This window comes from Cherax quadricarinatus, unplaced genomic scaffold, assembly GCF_038502225.1.
Source record: "Cherax quadricarinatus isolate ZL_2023a unplaced genomic scaffold, ASM3850222v1 Contig946, whole genome shotgun sequence".
Taxonomy (NCBI): Eukaryota; Metazoa; Arthropoda; class Malacostraca; order Decapoda; family Parastacidae; genus Cherax; species Cherax quadricarinatus.
In genome coordinates, this window is record NW_027195972.1 from 38,925 (window position 1) to 58,666 (window position 19,742).

Here is a 19,742-nt window from a genome sequence, read left to right on the forward strand (position 1 = left end):
ATGCATAGTATAAGTGGCTTTGGCATGCTGCTCTTATCTGTATTTTTTTTTGTACCTCTGTATGTGTGCTCAAATTGTAAATAAATAAATAAATAAATAAAAAAATAACACCAGACACAAATATCTCTACGACATTCCCCTGGTGGTCCGACTAAACCTTCACAAAAATTCAACTTAAAATAATGTATGTCAAAGGCCCTAAAATCTGGAACACCCAACCTGAAAACTCTAGAACTGCAGACACATTCATCACCTTCAAAACTACCATTAGATAACATCTTATCTCCCTGATACACCCCGTCAACTAACTACACGAATACCACCTGGTGGTTCACACTTACACTCACTCACCCATTTGACCATAAACAGAAATATCAATCTCAATCTTAAAATAATGAATCCTAACTAGTCATAAGTTGGCCTGTGATATTCCAATACTGAAACTATGTACTGTGCCAAAACAAAAGCATTCACATTGCTAAACTCACAAACTAGTATTTAGTCACTTAGCCATAATACCAACTTACCTCATAATTTAGCAATATTTTAAACTTAAGATTTAATTTAAGTCTGCCCGAATTGCCTAGCCATGCTAGGTGTTCTAGTGGTACACTCTGTAATCATTATTTTACTACATGTAAACCACACAATAACCAAATTCTGTAAACTCAGCATTGTAATCCTTATAGGGAATAAACTTTGAATTTGAATTTGATTATTATTATTATAAGAGCCCCTCACCAGCGTCAAGGAGCCTTCCTTGAGGGGATTACAATAATAATAATAAAAAAAAATCATCAAAGTTCTTGAAGAGTCAAGACAAATCCGGATTCACAGCTGGCGTCCCGAGTCAACACTTCCTCCGAAACTCTTTCTTAAATTAAACATTTTATTAATTACATTCCCCACACTACTATTGAATACATACACTAGCAAGTAAAAAGTACCAATAACGTATATAAAAGTTACCTATATTATAAGTAATGCATATAACACATCATAGAAGTTGTATATATGGTTTGAATAATTAAAAGCAGATGTTGGAACACAGTAAGGCCAACACCACACTTGTAAACAGCGAATAGTCTCGTTTATGTCTTATATTTGTGGCACTCTCTTGACTCCTGTCCCTGCGGGTTTACCACCGCTTGTGATACATATGATCCATCAAGGTGCGTTGATGACCCTGACGGATTTTGATCCAAGGAACTGAAGTCATCCTGCCGTATTTTGGATCCATATGTAAGAATGATGCATATTGGGTAGGGATACGTGGGTCTGTGGTGTGTGATACATATGTGGCAGTGATGTTTGATACATATGTGGCAGTGATGTGTGATACATATGTAGCAGTGATGTGTGATACATATGTGGCAGTGATGTGTGATACATATGTGGCAGTGATGTGTGATACATATGTGGCAGTGATGTGTGATACATATGTGGCAGTGATGTGTGATACATATGTAGCAGTGATGTGTGATACATATGTGGCAGTGATGTTTGATACATATGTGGCAGTGATGTGTGATACATATGTAGCAGTGATGTGTGATACATATGTGGCAGTGATGTGTGATACATATGTGGCAGTGATGTGTGATACATATGTGGCAGTGATGTGTGATACATATGTGGCAGTGATGTGTGATACATATGTAGCAGTGATGTGTGATACATATGTGGCAGTGATGTATGTGTGATACATATGTGACACTGATGTATGTGATACATGGGCCTGTGGTGTGTATGTGATACATACCTGATGCATGTGTGATACATACATAGTGTATGTGTGATACATTCCTGACAGTGATGTAAGTGGCAGTAATGTACGTGTGATACATATGTGGAAGTGATGTATATGTTGGTGTATGATACACATGGTCATGGTACTATGAAAAAATTGTGATACATTTGAGTGTGATATATATAAGTGGAAGTTATACATATATCGGAATAAGTAAGTTTATTTAGGTGCTGGTGAGCATAAATACAGTTACACAAATTATCTTATGTAGCTATAGTGAGGATATATTACCAAAAACAACTGGTGGGAGCTCCCCAGTACCAACAATACCACCAGTCCGATGACATTCTTCTTTGCAAATATACAGGGTCTAAAGCCAGCAACAAACAACAAAATACCTTTCATCCGTGGACTGCTTGCAGAGGCAAAGGCAATGTTCGCGGCTTTCACTGAGACCCACATAAAGGATCACTTGGACAACGAAATATGGATCCCAGGTTACAACCTATACAGATGTGACAGAGTGAACAGGCAAAAGGGGGGGGGGTTGGCCTGTACATTGCAGAGTCACTTGTTTGCACAGAACTGCTAAATGCCTCAAATGATGTAGTGGAAGTTTTAGCAGTAAAGGTCGAGAACCAAAACCTAGTCATTGTGGTAGTCTACAAGCCTCCGGATGCAACATCCCAGCAATTCCAGGAACAGCTGTTAAAAATTGACCACTGTCTGGAAAATCTTCCAGCTCCTGCACCCAACATCTTGCTCCTGGGGGATTTCAACTTAAGGCACCTAAAATGGAGGAATATAGCAAATAATATTGTTGCAGTAATAACACCAGGAGGCAGCTCTGATGAAAACTCACACTCACACGAGCTTTTAAATCTCTGCACAAAATTCAATTTAAACCAGCAAATAATAGAGCCTACTAGACTGGAGAATACACTAGACCTCATCTTCACTAACAATGATGATCTGATAAGAAATGTCACCATATCAAAAACAATATACTCAGATCACAACATAATTGAGGTTCAGACATGTATGCGTGGAGCCCCAGACCGACATAATGAGACTAGTCACGAGGGAGCATTCACCAAATTCAACTTCAATAACAAAAACATAAAGTGGGACCAAGTAAACCAAGTCCTAACCGATATAAGCTGGGAAGATATACTAAGCAACACAGACCCCAACTTATGCCTAGAACAGATTAACTTGGTGGCACTCGATGTATGCACAAGGCTTATTCCTCTAAGAAAAAGGAGGAGTAGATGTAAAATAGAAAGAGACAGGCGCTCCCTTTACAGGCGACGGAAAAGAATAACAGAGCGGCTAAAAGAGGTCAATATATCTGAAATGCGTAGGGAGACACTGGTCAGAGAAATAGCAAGCATCGAACTCAAGCTAAAGGAATCTTATAGGAGTCAGGAATCGCGGGAAGAACTAAAAGCCATAAATGAAATCGAAAGAAACCCAAAGTATTTCTTCTCCTATGCCAAATCAAAGTCGAGAACAACGTCCAGTATTGGGCCCCTACTTAAACAAGATGGGTCCTACACAGATGACAGCAAGGAAATGAGTGAGCTACTCAAGTCCCAATATGACTCAGTTTTTAGCAAGCCGCTAACCAGACTGAGAGTCGAAGATCAAAATGAATTTTTTATGAGAGAGCCACAAAATTTGGTTAACACAAGCCTATCCGATGTTATCCTGACGCCAAATGACTTCGAACAGGCGATAAATGACATGCCCATGCACTCTGCCCCAGGGCCAGACTCATGGAACTCCGTGTTCATCAAGAACTGCAAGAAGCCCCTATCACGAGCCTTTTCCATCCTATGGAGAGGGAGCATGGACACGGGGGTCGTCCCACAGTTACTAAAAACAACAGACATAGCCCCACTCCACAAAGGGGGCAGTAAAGCAACAGCAAAGAACTACAGACCGATAGCACTAACATCCCATATCATAAAAATCTTTGAAAGGGTCCTAAGAAGCAAGATCACCACCCATCTAGAAACCCATCAGTTACACAACCCAGGGCAACATGGGTTTAGAACAGGTCGCTCCTGTCTGTCTCAACTATTGGATCACTACGACAAGGTCCTAAATGCACTAGAAGATAAAAAGAATGCAGATGTAATATATACAGACTTTGCAAAAGCCTTCGACAAGTGTGACCATGGCGTAATAGCGCACAAAATGCGTGCTAAAGGAATAACAGGAAAAGTCGGTCGATGGATCTATAATTTCCTCACTAACAGAACACAGAGAGTAGTCGTCAACAGAGTAAAGTCCGAGGCAGCTACGGTGAAAAGCTCTGTTCCACAAGGCACAGTACTCGCTCCCATCTTGTTCCTCATCCTCATATCCGACATAGACAAGGATGTCAGCCACAGCACCGTGTCTTCCTTTGCAGATGACACCCGAATCTGCATGACAGTGTCTTCCATTGCAGACACTGCAAGGCTCCAGGCGGACATCAACCAAATCTTTCAGTGGGCTGCAGAAAACAATATGAAGTTCAACGATGAGAAATTTCAATTACTCAGATATGGTAAACACGAGGAAATTAAATCTTCATCAGAGTACAAAACAAATTCTGGCCACAAAATAGAGCGAAACACCAACGTCAAAGACCTGGGAGTGATCATGTCGGAGGATCTCACCTTCAAGGACCATAACATTGTATCAATCGCATCTGCTAGAAAAATGACAGGATGGATAATGAGAACCTTCAAAACTAGGGAGGCCAAGCCCATGATGACACTCTTCAGGTCACTTGTTCTATCTAGGCTGGAATATTGCTGCACACTAACAGCACCTTTCAAGGCAGGTGAAATTGCTGACCTAGAAAATGTACAGAGAACCTTCACGGCGCGCATAACGGAGATAAAACACCTCAATTACTGGGAGCGCTTGAGGTTCCTAAACCTGTATTCCCTGGAACGCAGGCGGGAGAGATACATGATTATATACACCTGGAAAATCCTAGAGGGACTAGTACCGAACTTGCACACGAAAATCACTCACTACGAAAGCAAAAGACTTGGCAGACGATGCAACATCCCCCCAATGAAAAGCAGGGGTGTCACTAGCACGTTAAGAGACCATACAATAAGTGTCAGGGGCCCGAGACTGTTCAACTGCCTCCCAGCATACATAAGGGGGATTACCAACAGACCCCTGGCAGTCTTCAAGCTGGCACTGGACAAGCACCTAAAGTCGGTTCCTGACCAGCCGGGCTGTGGCTCGTACGTTGGTTTGCGTGCAGCCAGCAGCAACAGCCTGGTTGATCAGGCTCTGATCCACCAGGAGGCCTGGTCACAGACCGGGCCGCGGGGGCGTTGACCCCCGGAACTCTCTCCAGGTAAACTCCAGGTAAAGAAAGGTTATAGCTACAATTTTTTTTTTTGTACATTGGATGACATTAAATTCATGAACTTGAATTTTGGAAGCAGTGACTATTGACAGTAATAATTTTATAATATAATTTCTACAAGTATTTGAGAATAAGAATGCATAGTTTTATAAATTTTGAGGGCAAGTGGGAGATACATATGTGTTAGTTTTACACAAGTGGGAGTGTGACATATATGTGGAAGTGATACTTATGTTGGAGTTTGACACATTTGTGGAGTGATACTTATCTGAGTGTGAGACATAAGTTTCAATATGATATATATGTTGAAGTGATATAAATGTTGAGTATGTGTGAGTGATACATATGTGGGAGTGTGATAGATTTGTGGAAGTGATACATGTCATAGTGTGATGCATATATGGATGTGTTATGCATGGTGATAGATACATGGGATTAATACATATGTTGGTGTGATGGATATGTGACGGTCTGATTGTTACGCTGACATGCGATTTCTCTAAATATCTTACAATTTTGTTCATCCTTCTAATATTACATTGCGATTATCGCCGTTATTAGCTAAATCAACAAAAATCAGCTTTATAATATTAAATATTCATTTTCATCTTTCTCATTTTTCATTTTATGTATATATATGCATTTTGCGCAGATGCATCATTTACCAATGATAATAATCATTTATGACTTCACCTCTGGTTACTACTCGCCTGACGCGAGCTTACGTCAGAGGTGAGTGGAGTAGAGCAGGCAGTATAGAGAAGGTCTCCACGGCTTACTCCTTTTAACCTAAACGGTGAAGCATTTGGTCTTGAGCTTTATTCATTTAAGTCACCAGAAATTGTGGAATTTTTATTATACAGAAGTTCTCGTGTGTAGAGACTTCAAGTTTTCTAAGTCAACAGCCAAATTTCCTTAGAAAATAGAGGATGATGTAACTTTTGTTCAACTGTATATTAAAGGTTCATTCAGCTAAGAATGAAGGTCTTCTTAATTTACAAGTGGTATATAAAGTCTGTTTATATATAATTAAGAAAAAGGTACAACAAAATACCTTAAGTCTATAATGATATCTACTTTATATTAAAGATACATTTTACAAAGTTTTTCGGTCTCCTTATAACCTTATTATGATATAACTGGAGAATAATTCTCCATAAAAACTCCCCTAGACTAACAACGCCTATGGTTTATCAAGTTTATCGTAATAGGAAAAATGCATATGCATCAGCATATGTGTCAGTATATGTGGGACCCCCCATGGGTTTACTGCATGTTTTTAGTAGTATATATAATGTGGGAAGTTAATACATGACACAGTGTTTCATACATAGTCATGATAATGTGTGATAGTTTTTTTTTAACTATTATTTACTACCATATTAACTACAGTATCATAAACAGAATACATATTATCTAATATGGTAGAATATTACTGTACTGAACCTTATGGGTTTAGTGTTTTTTTCTCAGTGTAATACTACTACTACTACTACTACTAATAATAATAATAATAATTCGCTTTCCAAAATTTATTTTATTCTTACAATGTAAGGTCACCATTTTTTTTTCATATAGATTGAAGAGTCTCACTTCTTAGGCAGAACACTTCAGAATTACTAAAAGTAAAACATAATTGACATTACAGTGGAACCTCAGTTTTCATTTGCCACAGTTTTTGTCAAATTCGGTTTTCAAGAACTTTTTTCATCAAAATAGTCCTAGTTTTCGTTCATCACTTTGGTTTTTGTTCACCGGACCGAACATGTCCGCCTGCCAGCGCCCACACAGAGCATCCTACGCAACCATTCTGAGTCAGTTTGGGTTTGTTTCTTGTAGTTTCTGGTAGTGATAGTGGTAGTGATGGTGGTAGATGGTGGTAGAGGGTGATAGTGATCATGGTAGAAGGTGGTAGTGATTGTGGTTGAGGGTAGTAGTGATAATGGTAGAGGGTGGTGGTGGTGGTTGTGATGGTGGTAGAGAGTGGTAGTGGTTGTGATTTTGGTATAGAGGGTAGTAGTGATTGTGGTACTGGGTGATAGTGATTGTGGTAGAGGGTGGTGGTGTGGTTGTGATGGTGATAGTGGTAATGATTGTGGCAGTGATGGTGGTAGAGGGTGGTAGTGATGGTGGTAGAGGGTGGTAGTGATGGTGGTAGAGGGTGGTAGTGATGGTGGTAGAGGGTGGTAGTGATGGTGGCAGAGGGTGGTTGTGATGGTGGTAAAGGGTGGTAGTGATTGTGGTAGAGGGTGGTAGTGATGATGGTAGAGGGTGGTTGTGATTGTGGTAGATGGTGATGGTGGTTGTGATGGTGGTAGAGGGTGGTAATGATTGTGGTAGAGGGTGGTTTTGATGGTGGTAGGGGGTAATAGTGGTAGAGGGTGGTAGTGATGGTGGTAGAGGGTGGTAGTGGTTGTGATGGTGGTAGTGATTGTGGTAGAGGGTGGTAGTGGTTGTGATGGTGGTAGAGGGTGGTGGGGATTGTGGTAGTGAGTGGTAGTGATTGTGGTAGAGGGTGATTGTGATGGTGGTAGGATGGTAGTAGTTGTGATGGTGGTAGTGGTTGTGATGATGGTAGAGGGTGGTAGTGATTGTGGTAGCAGGTGGTAGTGATTGTGATGGTGGTAGAGGGTGATAATGATTGTGGTAGAGGGTGGTAGTGATGGTGGTAGAGGGTGTTAGTGGTTGTGATGGTGGTAGAGGGTGGTAGTGGTTGTGATGGTGGTATAGGGTGGTAGTGATGGTGGTAGAGGGTGATAGTGATAGTGGTAGAGGGTGGTAGTGGTTGTGATGGTGGTAGAGGGTGATAATGATTGTGGTAGAGGGTGGTAGTGATGGTGGTAGAGAGTGGTAGTGGTTGTGGTAGAGGGTGGTTGTGATGGTGATAGGGTGGTAGAGAGGGTGAAAGTGATGGTGGTAGAGGGTGGTAGTGGTTGTGATGGTGGTATAGGGTGGTAGTGATGGTGGTAGAGGGTGATAGTGATGGTGGTAGAGTGTAATAAAGTTGGTAGAATTACCGACAATATGTAAAGTAAAAGGACACAAGTGCAACTAATGGAGAGCGAAACGTTGCCACAATAAATGTCACATTAGTTGCACTTGTGTCCTTTTACTTTACATGGTGGTAGAGGGTGATAGTGGTTGTGATGGTGGTGGAGAATGGTAGTGATTGTGGTAGAGGGTGGTAGTGGTTGTGATGGTGGTAGAAGGTAGTAGTGACTGTGGTAGAGGGTGATAGTGATGGTGGTAGAGGGTGGTTGTGATGGTGGTAGGGTGGTAGTGATGGTGGTAGAGGGTGATAGTGATGGTGGTAGAGGGTGGTAGTGGTTGTGATGGTGGTAGTGATTGTGGTAGAGGGTGGTAGTGGTTGTGATGGTGGTGGAGAGTGGTAGTGATTGTGGTAGAGGTTGATAGTGATGGTGGTAGAGGGTGGTAGTGGTTGTGATGGTGGTAGAGGGTGATAGTGATTGTGGCAGAGGGTGGTAGTGATGGTGGTAGAGGGTGGTAGTGGTTGTGATGGTGGTAGAGGGTGGTAGTGATGGTGGTAGAAGGTAGTAGTGGGTGGTAATGATGGTGGTAGAGGGTGGTAGTGATAGTACAGTGGAACTTCAAATATCGAACTTTCTTCGTTCCAGAAGGCTGTTCGAGTGCCTTTACTGAATGAATTTATTCCCATCAGGAATAATGTAAATTAGATTAGTCCATTTCAGACCCTCAAAAATACACTTATAAAAGCACTTACAAAAATACACTTACATAATTGGTCGTGTTGGGAGCAGTTTGATTTTTGAGGTCCCACTGTATTGTTGTATTGTATTGATTCGCCAGTACTTCCAGCCCGGGTCTTCTCCAGATGGCAACCCGGCCTTGGCTCCCAGGAATGGGAGTGTCTTGAGGGGTGGTGTTGTCTTGAGGGGTGACTCCCAGGGATGAGTGTGTCTCAAGGGGCACGTCAGCTGTGAGCAGCTGACAATGCAGGGACGGCTTGATGGGGCTTCAACAGCAGACAAGTCAGGAAGGGCGAAGAAGGCAGCCATTACAGGGTCCAGTTAGAGCCACATCCCAGCTTTAGTGAATAGTAAAGTGCTGGGGAAACTTGTCTTCACAGTGATTGGTCGATGATAAACTTGCTTAGATGAGTGAACAGTCTTTGAGAGACCCATTCTGGATTGCTTTGAATTTTTTCTTTGAGATGTATGTATATTTGAGTTCAAGGGGGCGTGTACTTTTGGAGAGATGTTGAATCAAGGAGTCGGTGGTGAATGGTTGGGTTGTGTCGCAGGTGAATTTAACAGTCCCATCCTGGAGTGTCTGAATGATGTCTTGAGTGAACATTGTGTCCTTGTATTGGTTGGTTGTGTAGAAATAGACACCAGTCATAGCACAGGGTTTTTGTTGTTGGAAGGAAGCTGAAGCAGTGGAGGGTGAAGGAGTGGCTTAGGCATGGAGAGATGCATCCCAAGGTTCCTGTGTTTTATCTTTCTTGGCTGGTGGCTGAGGTGGGCAAGGCAAGGTCTCTGATTGGTCCATTGCAGTGGTGGTCTCTCATTGGTGGGATGTGGCGATGTCTCGCTGGTGTCTGATTGGTCCATCTCTGTGTTGTGGGGAGGCAGTGGTTGTGGTGGAGCAGTGGCGATGTTGACAATATTTGTAGTGGACTTCATGATGTCAGACAAAGTTGAAGAATCAGGGAATGTGAAGCTGGGTATGTTGTTGAGTCTGAAGAGTTCATTGATGGTCGTGTTGAATGTTCCAAGTGCAGCTACATTATGTACATGGGCATACATGATGCAGTAAACAACTTTGGTGGATTCGCCAACAGGAACTGGCGATGATGTAGTGCTAGTGGCGGAGGCAGCTTGTGTGGCCTTGAGAATCTTGGTAGTATCTGCTTAGAGGTTTGTAATAGCAGCATATGTAGTAGCTTAGGCAGTGGGTTTCTTTTGTTTGTCTTGTTGTTTCTTAGGTACAGTGGACCCCCAGTTTTCATAATTAATCTGTTCCAGAGAGAGTGACCAAACCCAAATCTGACGAATTCTGAATTAATTTTCCCCATAAGAAATAATGGAAATCCAATTAATCCGTTTCAAACACCCAAAAGTATTAAAAAACGTTTTCTACATGAAATATACATTTACCTACACAGAAAACAGTGGTACATGAAGAATAAAACAATAATAACATCACTCTTACCTTTATTGAAGACATGGTGATGTATGGAAGACGGAAGGAGAGGAGAGAATAGAGGATTTTACAACTGTTTGGAAGGGGAATCCCCTTCCATAAAGACTTCAGGTACCAAGTCCTTATCCTGGGTTACTTCCCTTTTTTGTTTTTTAATGCCACTAGGACCAGCTTGAGAGTCACTGGACCCCTGTTTCTCAAAAGAGTGTTCCAGAGAGGTCTGTTTCTGTCGTATGTTAGGAATTGTGTTGGGAGACAGGACAAGATAGTCCTTCAATATGACACTGATATCAGCTCTATGGCTTATTTATATAGTACAGTTCATCTAATATGACATAACAAACATTATTAATGATATATACTCTAGAATGAATAAAATTTGACATTAAGAGTGTCACAAGTGATGGTGTGTTGTTTGTTGTTGGGTGTATAAGGACCACTGGAAGATAAGCCTTACATGGTGAAGGCGGCAGCAAGACGCAGCAGAGGCGGCGGTGTTAGTAGCCCAGTAGCCCTATATACCACCAACAATAATGGAGGAGTCAGTTTCGTGCTGTCCTTTTTCTATCAATTAATCGCTTAACTTGCTTGCTCTTGCTACACTGTTAATGCTACACTTTATCACTGGCTGGCACTATAGACTTTATCGACTCTATTGCAGAATCACTGAAAAAAGGCACATTCTCCACTCTCTCTCAGCCTTTTACCAAAGGGCTGGTTGGCACAAGGAACTTTCTTTGGGCCCATGGTGGCTTATTTAGCAGTTGCAAGCACTAAAAAGAATGGAATATAATACGAATTATATCGTATGAATGCGTGGGATTGTCCTCACTGGCTGATAAACAATGGCACACTGGCTGTAAATGGTGTGTCAGACTGCTCGGGCTGCGCAGATACGTTCAGGACGAAAGATTAATACCGAGTTCAATGATGATCACCGAGCCGATACAGTGGACCCTCGACCAACGCTGGCATCGTCTAATGATAAAATCGCCTGACGATGTGTTTCTGCGTAAAAATATTGGCTCGACCAATGGTGAAAAACTCAGGTAACAACATTCATCCTGAATGCGTTGTCCTGTCCATCCAGCCTGAGCACCTCAGCTGCCCTGCCTTCAGCTAGTGTGCCATTGTTTACAAGCCAGGGCGGACGGTTCCACGCATATATGCGATACATTTTGTATTATTCCATTGTTTTTAGTGCTTTTAACTGCTAAATAAACCACCATGGGCCCAAAGAAAGCTTCTAGTGCCAACACTGGTAAAAAGGGTGAGAAATACTATCGAAATACTATCGTACCATGGTCAGCTGCTGCTGTACCATAGTCAGCTGCTACTGCTGCTGCACCACCATCAGCTTTTGCTGCACCACCATCAGCTGCTGCTGTACCACAGTCAACTGCTGCTGCTGCTGCACCACCGTCAGCTGTACTACTCAAAGATGTGGAGAGAGTGTTGTTGTTGTGGCTTAACAAGAAACAATTATAGAGAAACAATTAACCCCATAGGGTTAGCCACCCAGGATAACCCAAGAAAGTCAGTGTGTCATCGAGGACTGTCTAACTTATTTCCATTGGGGTCCTTAATCTTGTCCCCCAGGATGCGACCCACAACAGTTGACTAACTCCCAGATGAACAGGAAAAAATGCCTGGAACTAGTGCTCATATTGGTGAATTTAACTCCAGCAAAGGTAGGTTTGAGAGATTTAAGAATCTTAGTGGCATACACAGTGTGATAAGGCTTGGCGAAGCTGAAAAATTCCAACCCCAACAAGTGTTCAATTGTGACGAAACAGGCCTGTTCTGGAAGAAAATGCCAAAGAGGACCTACATTACTCAGTAGGAAAAAGCACTGCCAGGACACAAGCCTATGAAAGACAGGCTAACTCTCATGTTTTGTTGTAATGCTAGTGGGGATTGTAAAGTGAAGCCTTTACTCATGTATCACTCTGAAAATCCCAAAGCGTTCAAGAAAAACAGTGTCTCATCACTCATCAGTACTCTTCAATAAAGGTAAGTGTCATTTTAACATTTATTTATGTAGTTATTGTGCATGTCTCATAGTTTTCTTTGTAGGGAAATGTATATTTCATGAAATTTTTTTTTCACGAAACGGATTAATTGGATTTCCATTATTTCTTATGGGGAAAATTAATTCAGCTAACGATAAATTCGGCTAAGAACAAGCTCTCTGGAATGAATTAATATTGGTGGTCGAGGGTCCACTGTATTTTGACGAAAAAACATTACTTATTCCGAATATTACGAATTCTGATGATGACGTAATCTGGGGGTCCACTGTACTTCCCTCTGGTTGGGCACCTGGTAGCAAGGGCATGGTGGTCCTTTTTTTTGCACTTTAGGCATCTAACTGGAGTGGGGGTGGTGCAGATCTTAAGTCATGACCTTCATTGCCACATGAAGAGCAGAACTTCTTGTTCTTGTTGGGGCAGTCTTTGGTGGTTTGCAGGTATGAATAACAGTTATAGCACTGTGGGATATGATGGAATTTCTCTGCTTTGATGTAGGCTGGATTGATATGGATGTAGTGTATAGCGAGTCCCTCACTGAGAGCTGTGGCCACCATGCTGACGTCACTAAAGGTGACCTTCGGCATGGAGAAGCATTAGGTATACAGTGGACCCCCACATAATGATCACCTCCGAATGCGACCAATTATGTAAGTGTATTTATGTAAGTGCGTTTGTACGTGTATGTTTGGGGGTCTGAAATGGACTAATCTACTTCACAATATTCCTTATGGGAACAAATTCGGTCAGTACTGGCACCTGAACATACTTCTGGAGTGAAAAAATATCGTTAACCGGGGGTCCACTGTATTTGTAATAAATTCCACCTTGGCCCAAGGGTTCTGGGCTTCAATGGATGCCTTGATTTCTTCAGAAGCCTGGGTAGTGATGAGCCTGTCCAGTCGCTTGAGGAACACAGTTCACCTGGCCCTCAAAGCTGGGGAAATCATAACAATAAATCCTCGGTTTTGAAGAGTAACAGTGGACCCTCTGTTTTCGTTGATCTACATTATCGCCAATTTCGGTTTTGGCCTACTTTTTTTCGCTGATTTTTTGGCTCCGTTTTCGTCGATCGTACAGAACTTGTCCAGTGCCGAGCGTGCAGACAAAGCCGCCTCCCACGCCATTCTCAGCCAGTGTAGCATTGTTTGAGTGAACATATCCTGCCTGGTCATATGAAACATTTTGTAATAATCCATTGTTTTTGCCACTTGTTTAATGTGTGTGACTGCTAAATAAGTGACCATGGCCCCAAAGAAAGCTCCTAGTGCCAGTGCTTTGGTAAAGAAAGTTAGGAACATGGTAGAAATGAAAAAAGAAATCCTAAGAAAATATGATAATGGCATACACATTGCTGAACTCAGCAGGATGTACGGGAAGACGCCATCAACAATCAGCTCCATTCATTGTGGGAAAAAGAAAAAAAATCATGGAAGCTGATGTTGCAAAAGGGGTAAATGCGATAACCAAACAGAGATCCCAAACAATTGAAGAAGTGGAGAAATTGTTGTTGGTGTGGATCAGAGAGAAAGAGTTAGCAGGAGATCGTGTTGTACAGTCTATTATTTGTGAAAAGGCAAGACAGTTGCATGATGACCTCAAAGAAACTGCCTGAAACAAGTGCTGATGTAGGTGAATTTAAGGCCAGCAAAGGCTGGTTTGAAAAATCAAGAAGCAAAGTGGCATACACAGTGTCGTAAGGCAATGCGAGGGTGCCTGTTCAGATAAACAAGCGGCTGAAAAATTTGTACAGGAATTCAAATGTTATGTAGAGGCTGAAAAGTTCCAACCCCAACAAGTGTTCAACTGTGATGAAACAGGCAAGTTTTGGAAGAAAATGCTAAAGAGGACCTACATTACGCAGGAGGAAAAGGCACTCCCAGGACACAAGCCTATGAAAGACAGGCTAACTCTCTTGGTGTGTGGTAATGCTAGTGGGGATTTGAAAGTGAAGCCTTTACTGGTGTATCACTCTAAAAATCCCTGTGTGTTTAAGAAAAACAGTGCTGTCAAGAGTAAATTGTGTGTGATGCAGAAGGCAAACAGTAGGGCATGGGTCACAAGGGAAAATTTCCTGGAATGATTTAATGAAGTGTTTGGCCCCAGTGTGAAAAAATACCTCCTGGATAATAAACTGCCACTCCAGTGCCTCCTGTTAATGGACAATGCTCGTGCTCATCCTCCAGACTTGGAAGACCAATTGTCTAAGGAATTCAGTTTTGTAACGGTGAAGTTTTTGCCTCCTAACACCACCCCTCTCTTCCAGCCCATGGACCAGCAGATCATTGCAAACTTCAAAAAACTGTACACCAAAGCAATGTTTCAAAGGTTCTTTGACAAAACCTCGGACTCTGAATTGACCCTAAGAGAGTTCTGGAAGAATCACTTCAATATCTTCCACTGCATAGGCCTTATAGATAAGGCTTGGCAGGGAGTGACTTCCAGGACGATGAACTCTGCTTGGAGAAAATTGAGGCCAGATTGTGTCCAAAAGAAGGATTTTGAAGGGTTTGAGACTGACCTTGTTGACCCTACACCTGTTGTGTAATCAATTGTGGCATTGGGGAATTCTATGGAGTTGGATTTGAGTGGCCAGGAAGTAGAAGAGTTGGTGGAGGACCACAATGAGCTGATGAGCTGCAAGAGCTTCATCTGCAACTACAACAGACCACAGCTGAGGAAACTGCTTCAGAGGAGGAGGAAAAGAGATGGAAGAAGGTGCCTTCTTCAAAAATTAAGGAGATCTGTGCAATGTGGACAAAAGTGCATTCATTTGTGGAGGAACTCACCCTGAGAAAGCTGTTGCAATCCGTGCTGGTGACTTTTACAATAATAATGCTATGTCCTATTTTTGGCAAATCTTAAAGAGACGCCAGAAACAGACCTATCTGGACAGATATTTTGTGCGACAGGGGTCCAGTGACTCTCAAGCTGGTCCTAGTGGCAGTAAAAAACAAAGGAGGGAAGTGACCCCAGATAAGGACTTGGTACCTAGAGCCCTTACGGAGGGGGATACCCCTTCCAAACAATAACCTATCTTCCCTCTCCCCTCCTCCGTCTTCCATCCAGCAGCAACAGCCTTCAGTAAAGGTAAGTGTCATGTGTAATGCTCATTCTTTTGTGCCTGTAACTATCTTTAAGGTAAAAAAATTTTTTTTTTTTTTTGATACTTCTGGATGTCTGGAACGGATTAATTCCATTTACATTATTTCTTGTGGGGAAAATGGTTTCGGTTTTGGCCGATTAACCCTTTCAGGGTTTCGGCCGTACTAGTACGGCTTACGCACCAGGGTTTTTGACGTACTAGTAAGCCTAAATTCTAGCGCTCTCAAATCTAGTGAGAGAAAGCTGGTAGGCCTACATATGAAAGAATGGGTCTATGTGGTCAGTGTGCGCAGTATAAAAAAAATCCTGCAGCACACAGTGCGTAATGAGAAAAACAAACTTTCACCGTGTTTTTGGTTTAAAACTGACTTTGCACTGTATTTTCTTACGGTATTTATGGCTGTATTCTAGTTTTCCTGGTCTCATTTTATAGAATGGAAGACATATTACAGAAATTGAGATGATTTTGATTGGTTTTACAATGAAAAGTACCTTGAAATTGAGCTCAAAGTAGCAGAAATGTTCGATTTTTACCAAAGTTCAAAAGTAAACAAATCATGCCATGCGTCCAATACACGTCAACTGGTGAATCTAATATTCTTTCACAAGTGCGCTGATATTATTTATACCATTTCTACACTAATACAGTAGTCTGCATAACAGTAAATCTTCTATTTTTTGTGAGAATAAAAATTCAAAGTGGAAAGCAAAAGAAATGTAAGAGGGGCGTGGGGATGTGACTAATGAACAGAGAAAATCTTATTTTAGTGCCAGGAATGTCTTTCTTGTTTATTCTGGACCCTATTTTGAAATTTGTGTGAAATTGGCAAAATTGCTAAATTCTGAGCACTTTATTGGATAGTTGAAATCGGTAAATGGGTGGTTTCTTGTACTCATTCGATAGAAAAAAATGGAGTTCTAGGGAAATAGTTATGATTTTTGTCGACTAGTACACTGGAATTTGCCGAAAATAGGGGCCAAAGTGGGCAAAATCGCCGTTGCGTAATCGTCGTCGAGACCGCTAACTTCACGAGAGCATAATTCCGTAAGTTTTCCATCAAATTTCAAACTTTTGGTGTCATTAGTGTTTCAGTTAAATTTTCATTTAGTATTTATTTTTACAGTTTGTGTGTGGTGTATAATTTTATACAGTGGACCCCCGGTATTCGATATTAATCCGTTCCTGAGAGCTCATCGAATACCGATAATATCGAAAACCGAATCAATTTTCCTCATAAGAAATAATGAAAATCAAATTAATCCGTGCAAGACACCCAAAAGTATGAAAAAAAAAATTTTACTACATGAAATATTAAGTTTAATGCAATAGAATAATTACAATAACAATAAAATAATTGAAACTTACCTTTAATGAAGATCTGGTGATGATTGATGGGATGGAAGGAGGGGAGAGGTGTTAGTGTTTAGAAGGGGAATCCCCTTCCATTAGGACTTGAGGTAGCAAGTCCTTTTCCAGGGTTACTTCCCTTCTTCTTTTAATGCCACTAGGACCAGCTTGAGAGTCACTGGACCTCTGTCGCACAACAAATCTGTCCATAGAGCTCTGTACCTCCCGTTCCTTTACGATTTGTCTAAAATGGGCCACAACATTGTCATTGTAATAGCTGTGTTAGGGTGATTTTCATCCATAAAGGTTTGCACTTCAACCCACTGTGCACACATTTCATTAATTTTTGAAGTAGGCACAATGTATTCCACAACTGGTATAGGCTTCTCAGGGTTAGCCCCAAACCCTTCAAAATCTTTCTTAATTTCCATACTAATTCTCACCCTTTTTACCACAGGGTTGGCACTAGAAGCTTTCTTGGGGCCCATGGTGACTTATTTTGCAGAAACAAGCACCAAACACAGTGATAATATGGAATGTACCGAATGTATCCTTAGATGCGCGCACACTGGCTGGCTTGTAAACACTGGCACACGAGGGGCAGTTCAGGCCACATGTGGACAGGTCTCGTACGAATCGTATCGAATACCGGGTTTTCAATCGAATACCGAGGAAATTTTTTTGCGATATAATGCATCGAATACCGGATTTATCGAATACCGATGCCATCGAATACCGGGGGTCCACTGTACATTGTTTTGTGTAGTAGTTAGTATATTATTATTAATTAATTATTATATTGTCATTATTCTTGGTAGATAAGACACATAGGCAACATTTAGGCAACTTTATTCCGAAACATTTCGCCTACACAGTAGGCTTCTTCTGTCCAGTACAGAAAGTAGGCAGGAGCAGTAGAGATGTGAAGACGATGTAATCAATCCATCACCCTTGAAGTCGTAGATTTGAGGTTATCAGTCCCTCAGCCTGGAGAAGTTCTGTTCCAAAGCCTGGAACTAACTGAAGATCAAGCGACAGTGTTGAGACTTAAATACTGTTGGAAGGAGAGGTGTAGAGTAGTAGTGAGAATGTAGCCACAGAGAGGTCACGTCCCTCTCAGATCAAACAATTCTCATTTGAAAAAGTTGTCCAAGATGTTTTCTCTTCTGTACCAAGATGCCATTGTGTTACAGTGGTGTCTGACAGAGTGAATATTTCTCTATAAGGATTACAATGCTGAGTTTACAGAAATTTGGTTATTGTTTGGTTTACATGTAGTAAAATTGTGATTACAGAGTGTACCACTAGAACGCTTAGCATGGCTAGGCATTTCGGGCATACTTAGTTTTATTCTTAATTGTAAAATATTACAAATTATGAGGTAAGTTGGTATTATGGCTAAGTGACTAAATACTAGTTTGTGAGTTTAGCAATGTGAATGCTTTTGTTTTGGCACAGTATATAGTTTCAGTATTGGAGTATCACAGGATTCATTATTTTAAGACTGAGATTAATATTTCTGTTTATGGTCAAATGAGTGAGCGAGTGTAAGTGTGAACCACCAGGTGGTATTCGTGTAGTTAGTTGACGGGGTGTATCAGGGAGATAAGATGTTTTCTAATGGTAGTTTTGAAGGTGATGAATGTGTCTGCAGTTCTAGAGTTCTCAGGTAGGGTATTCCAGATTTTAGGGCCTTTGACATACATTGAATTTTTGTAAAGGTTTAGTCGGACACGGGGAATGTCGTAGAGATGTTTGTTTCTGGTGTTATGCCTGTGGGTTCTGTCACAACTATCAAGAAAGCGTTTTAGGTCAAGGTTGATATTAGAGTTTAAGGCCCTGTAGATATAGATTGCACAGTAGTAAGTGTGGATGTACTGAACTGGGAGTAAGTTTAGATCTTTGAAGAGTGGGGGGGTGTGCTGCCAGGGATGGGATTTAGTGATTATTCTTACTGCAGCTTTTTGTTGGGTTATTATTGGCTTTAGGTGTGTTGCTGCAGTTGATCCCCAAGCACAAATAGCATAGGTGAGGTATGGATAAATAAGTGAGTGGTATAGTGTGAGAAGGGCATTTTGCGGCACGTAGTATCGTATCTTGGAGAGGATCCCAACCGTTTTGGATACTTTTTTGGCTATATGCTGGATATGGGTGCTGAAATTCAGGTTGTTGTCAAGGTATAAGCCTAGGAATTTTCCCCCATTATTTCTGGTAATTAGAGTGTTGTCAATCTTAATGTTAATTTGTGCATCTCCTGCTCTGCTACCAAACATAATATAGTAAGTTTTGTCAGTGTTAAGCGTAAGTTTATTGGCTGTCATCCAAGTCGATATTTTAATCAGCTCCTCATTCACAATGGTGTTGAGGGTGGCAAGATTAGGGTGAGAGATGACATAAGTCGTGTCATCAGCAAAGAGAATGGGTTTCAGGTGTTGGGATACGTTTGGAAGGTCATTGATGTATATGAGGAAGAGCAGGGGACCAAGGACACTTCCCTGCGGAACTCCAGTATCAAGTGGCCGTGTTGCTGATGCTGTGTCTTTAATGGTGACGTACTGATACCTATTAGTAATGTAAGATTTGAAATAAGCAAGCGCATGGCCTCTTATACCGTAGTGGTCAAGTTTGTGGAGTAGGATTTCGTGGTACTGTGTACTGTGTCAAAAGCTTTTCTTAGGTCAATAAAAATTCCTAGTGGATATTCCTTATTTTCCAATGCTGTGTAAAGCAGATCTAGCATTTTTATGATTGCATCATTAGTGCTTTTATTTTTCCTGAATCCAAACTGGCAGGGGTTGAGTATGTTTTGAGCCGTTATAAATGAATACAGTCTCCTGTGCACGAGTTTCTCAAAGATTTTGGATAGCAATGGTAAGTTAGATATTGGCCTATAGTTGTTTAAGTCTGTAGGGTCACCACCTTTATGTATTGGTGTAACCCTTG

At 41.4% G+C, this 19,742-nt stretch overlaps 1 protein-coding gene across 2 annotated transcripts in view; it reads left to right on the forward strand.

Moving 5' to 3' along the window:
- Window positions 1-1,043: 1,043 nt before the first annotated feature.
- LOC138851545 (zinc finger protein 271-like) overlaps window positions 1,044-19,742 on the forward strand; it is a 71,147-nt gene continuing 52,448 nt past the window's right edge. Inside the window, exon 1 of one of the 2 annotated variants that reach the window (XM_070080774.1) lies at window positions 1,044-1,172. The gene's annotated coding sequence lies outside the window, so the exon portion shown is untranslated. Of the gene's footprint in view, window positions 1,243-19,742 lie in introns of both variants that reach the window. The other variant, XM_070080773.1, reaches the window with a different exon arrangement.